This window comes from Corvus brachyrhynchos, unplaced genomic scaffold (assembly GCF_000691975.1).
Source record: "Corvus brachyrhynchos isolate BGI_N302 unplaced genomic scaffold, ASM69197v1 scaffold21, whole genome shotgun sequence".
Taxonomy (NCBI): Eukaryota; Metazoa; Chordata; class Aves; order Passeriformes; family Corvidae; genus Corvus; species Corvus brachyrhynchos.
In genome coordinates this window covers 7,503,496-7,508,226 of record NW_008236924.1, presented here as the reverse complement: position 1 = coordinate 7,508,226, position 4,731 = coordinate 7,503,496, and the positions used below count along the sequence as shown (strand labels likewise).

General features: G+C 46.5%; 1 protein-coding gene and 1 long non-coding RNA gene across 2 annotated transcripts in view; both read left to right on the top strand.

Moving 5' to 3' along the window:
• The window catches only part of PPP2R2B (protein phosphatase 2 regulatory subunit Bbeta), a 68,359-nt gene that overhangs the window by 2,822 nt on the left and 60,806 nt on the right, over positions 1–4,731 (top strand). The gene's annotated exons all lie outside the window — the stretch shown is intronic.
• Positions 1,452–4,731, top strand: part of LOC108445184 — a 4,748-nt gene continuing 1,468 nt past the window's right edge. Inside the window, exon 1 of the long non-coding RNA XR_001859950.1 lies at positions 1,452–1,610. This is a non-coding gene — a long non-coding RNA (uncharacterized LOC108445184). The remainder of the gene's footprint in view (positions 1,611–4,731) is intronic.

Sequence of the window (4,731 nt, the reverse complement as noted above, 5' to 3'; positions counted from 1 at the left end):
CGGCTCCAGGTGTGTGTAGTTTGTAGATGTGGCCTTAAATGCATCCGGATATTCCCGAGGAAATGGAATAATCCTGCCACGCTCTGCCCGCCTCCGGTCACCCGACCTCTCTCCTGCCGTCAGCAGAGCATGTTTGGCGAAACAGCTCTGCAGCAATTTGGGGAAAAGGAAGTGTTCTCAGCAGTGTTTCAACTTCACATTTCCAGGGTAGGAATGCAAAGCAGTAGGACTATGTTTGCCGAGACTTCCGTGGGACTCTCGCAGCGGACAGCCCATTCTTGCGGATTCATCCCCGTGTGACGCGGTGTGGGAGCTGTCGGACAGGTCTACGGGTCATCCGCAGGCACCAGACAGCTCCGTGGGATTTACATTCCCAGTACTGCTGCTCCCCGTGTGGAACCACAGCGGTTTTCCTCATTTGCTCTAAACAAAATCAGTTAATGAGGAAAACCACCACCCTGTCACCCAGTTTTCTGCAGACCCATCAGTCTGTGTATATGGCTGAATTACCAACCTGATCCAAGAGGAAAATCCAGGCAAATGCTGGAGGGATGTTTGGTTGCTGAGGATGTGGAGTGGAAGGGGCAAGCAAGGAGCACTTGGCAGCAGGTGATGACACTCTAGGCTAAGTTACTACAGCTACTCAGGCTGCTGTAGTTCAATCCAAGCAGACAGTATAGACTTTTTTGTTTTAAAGTTTCTCTGAAGTTCTAAGCAGATAAAATTATCCAATTAGATAACTGACTCTGAAGTTCTTTCTTTGAGAATTTTTCTGAAGATTTCTCTTGTTTTCATGTTGACTTTGTCCAAAGGCACAGTCCCTTAAGATATCCTGAACAAGTCACTTCTGGATTATTGTATGGGAACAAGTAAGTCAGTGGAGAAGCACACCTCTGTGCTCTTTTAAGGGAGGTCATATGACAGGAATGAGGTGAAAAAAAAAAAAGAGTTAAAGAAAAAATGTCACACAGGTGTGCTATGCATTCTTCTTCATAGCAAACAACATAGAAAAAATGAAACTTGAACAGCACCCTTTCTTAGACCCATGATTAGATGCATGTAATAAACTTGGGGTAAAACTGAGGTCTGGAGAGTTTAAAAGACCCTGTTCCACCCTAACTCATTAGCAAAACTAAGAAGAGAAGGTAAGAGCTGCCTCCTGCCTGAAAAAGCAGTTTAATAAATAGCTTTAAAAACCCAGTGGGTTAAGTATTACGTATTTGGCAAAGAATGTTTCTTTCAAGGCCTCTGAAGAACGGCTGGCATCGCGCCGAGGCTCTGCCTGGGCTGCAGCTGCCGGGACACAGGGCAGGGACTGTACGCAGCGAGGGTGAGCACTGGCCCGTGGTGCAGCCTCGCTCCGCCCTGCCGCTGGGGACACAAAGTCCTTGTCCTCGACCTCCAGCATCCCCCGAGAGAGGGCACAGCCTCCGGAGTTATCCCGAGGATGGCCGTGGGGAGCTCTCCTCCCGCCAGCAGTCCAGGTCTGTCCTGCAGCAGTTGAAACAGAAAGAGAATTTATATTTCATCTTCAGAAATTACATGAGCTTCCAAATTACACACTGAATGACAAGAGAGTGGCACAGATGAATTCTGATCCCTGCTGCTTGGTAAGTCACAGCAACTCCTCTGTCATCCTTTGGGTAGCTCTGTGTGTTTTCCTGTTTGGAAGTTATGATAATTTCCAGAATATTTGTGTAATAGTACCCTGGCTCACAAATGCTCCAAAGAGTGGAGCAATGCCTGTGTTTCAGTAGCCCATTGGTACCTCTCTGTTTGTTTTCTCTGAAGCCTTTTATGATTTCCTGGTTTTCCACATCTCTCAGTTTGTGTCCAGGCTCTGAACCAGCATTTTAGGAGGTTCCAGTGGAGGTGACATGAAGGCCAGGATGTTCAGTCACTTATGTTAGAGCTGATACTAAAGCTTAGCTCAAAGGTGCCCTTAAACTTGAGGGTTAGCTTTGTAGGGGCCTTTAAGATGAAAGCTCAGCCAGAGGCACCTTAAAACTAAGCTCTTTACCTAGGGGCACCTCTAGGCTAAGCTTTTGGCCTTTGAAATACTTTGGAGTGATGCATGTAAAAAGTAATAATTATTTCCTCATATGCTCCAGACAGCAGATTCCTCCATGGGTAACCACAGAAAGTGTGGTTAGGTTTCAGTGGGATCAGTAGAAGAGGCCAATTAACAACATGAAGGAAGGTCTGCTTGGGAACTGTTTAAAATGTGCCTCAAAGCTCCTGGTCCCTGACGCCAGCTTGTAGGTGGGATGGAGTGGTGAAGGGACCAGCTGGCTGGTGGCTGCAGGCTCCTCCGCTGCGCTCAGTCATGTCACAGAGCACACCTCAGTCCACATGCAGGAGAGCTCTAACACAAGATCGTTCACCTGGAGTGAACCTAAATTAGTCCATTTTCTGGTTTGGAGACTTTACCTTTGTTTTTATGATGACTATTACACTTACCACCAGCTTGTAAGTTTTGTTCCTGCTGTGTTGACCACAAGTGGGTTTATTTTCCTGGTGAGTCATTCCAATGACCAGAGTTAATCAGGCACCAGCAGCTGGGAGCTTCATGGAAGTCCTTATGACTCTGGAGGGAAACCCACAGAAATTAAGTTTACAGCAGTCCTAGTTTTACAGGATGGTGTGTGAATTTGAGGTACAGTACCATTGCAAAAGTATGGAAATATGGTTTGGTGTAATTAATAGTCTATAATTACATGAATAGAGGCCATTAGTGTAAGGCTGATGGAGGAGAACACTGAGTTAAGATTGAGCTTTCTACAATAACTGCATCTCCTGATTTAGCTGTTTTGCAGTTTCTCATTCTGAATGCCACATCAATCCTTGCTTTTGAGTGAAGAACATCAGACTGGCTCTAATTTCAGGTCTTATTTATCAGGACATAAACCGTGTGCAAGAGTCCAGCTGCCTGGTCGGTTCATTTCCTAATAGTAAATGAGGTTAATTCTGTGTGGCTACAAAGAACTGGATTGTGGCTAGGGGGAAAAGGGCTAATTCCCTTTCCAAAATACAAGGCGTAGAGTCAAACTGAAGCAGTGTGGAAATTATTTCTTCTCCCAGTGAGCTTAAGTCCTTGTTTCTGTGATAACCATTTCTTCTCTTTTATTCCTCTTTGCCTGAGGGAGTGGAATCCCAGAGCACGGCCCTGTTCCTGTAGCAGTGCCTGGTGTGAGGCAGGTGATGTGCTGCAGCAGCGGACAGGAGAGATGCAGGTGAATTGTTGGGCTGCTTTAATTTGAGATGTGATGAACTGTGTCCTGGCAGGACATGGTGGGGAGCTCCCATGTCAGAACATGGCAGGATGCCCAACCCACAGCCTCAGGCTCTGGTACTGGTACTCAGGCTCGGCAGCGGTGCAGGTGGGTCAGTTTTCTCCATTGGGGATGATCAGTGCACCTGTATTTTTCTTGTGGTGACTCAGGAGCTGGAAATACCTTTCATTAAAGGCTGAACTGATTGTATTTCCCTTACACTTTTTCTTACTCTGCCCGTATCAAGGCCTTTTACAAAAAATAACATTTTTGTGTCTGCTGCTGCTCCTTGCACGAGCAGGCCCCATCCCCATGTGAACACTGGGCTACGAGCTGGGAGCTCATGTGCGAAAGCCAGATAAACAGGAACAGAGGTCTAGGTTCACACTGTGCTCACATCAGTTCAGGGTGGAATTTTAAAATTCTTATGAGTGGCATTTCTAAACCTCTTAATGCCACATAAAAGTGCTTTGTGTCTGGAAGTGAGCTCTGATAGTATAAAAATTTTTATATTGAGGCCATGATCCCTCACATGACCTTACACTGTTGAAAGTTTACAGCCAGAAGTGATAGAACTCTGCTGAAATAGGTGGTTTTTAAAGGAGGAAAAAGTAAAAATCCTGGTAGCTCCTAGGGTCAGACACGGCCTGACATGGAGATCAGCTTTAATTATGTCAAAAGTCTGTGCTTTTTGCACCTATTTCCCAGGCTCAGGACCTCATTTGTGTTCTCTCAAAGCTGTTGGGTAGAGAGTGGGGTTGAATTTGTTTTGAGTCATGGGCATGACACTGAGCTGCTGTTTTAAACAAATTAATGTTCATGTTCCCGTGTGACCCTTCTGAGTGAGAGAGTAAGCATTGCTGAGGGCATTGTTGGGGTGTTCCCTCGGGGTGGGCAGTGGGCAAGGCCACAGGACTTATGTGGAGAACATGGGGCTGGTTTTGATCAGACTTTGGGGGTGATCAGCTGGAATCAGAGTGCTCTGTGGGCTGGTTCATGGGACCATACATTACGGCTGTGGTAAGCTGGAACCAGTCTGTCCTTTTAGGTTTTGCTCTTGAGCAATACTCTTCGTGCTGGTTGGCCAAGAAAGGGAAAATTCCTGACCACAGAGTTCATTATAGAGAGTGGAGCTGAGTATAGAGCAGGAGGTGATTCTGATGAGTTTGGAGCCTTGAAAGTTTTGATTAAATGCAGTTGAAATGGTGGCTCTCGATTCGCTCTGCCAGGAGTGGGTCATGAGAAATGCTTGTGGTTTGCTTAAATAACTCCTTGAGGGCACTGTGTGTGGTCTGTGCTGAAGCTTTGTCTCCAGGCTTCGAAGCTGCAGATTTTATCTTAAAAAAACAAACGAGAGGAGGCGAACTCCACCTGCGGGGAGATGTCACTGCTGGACAGGGCAGGGATTCAAAGTTCGGCTCAAAGATACCCCTGGAACAACCTGCTTCTGGCCGCGCCC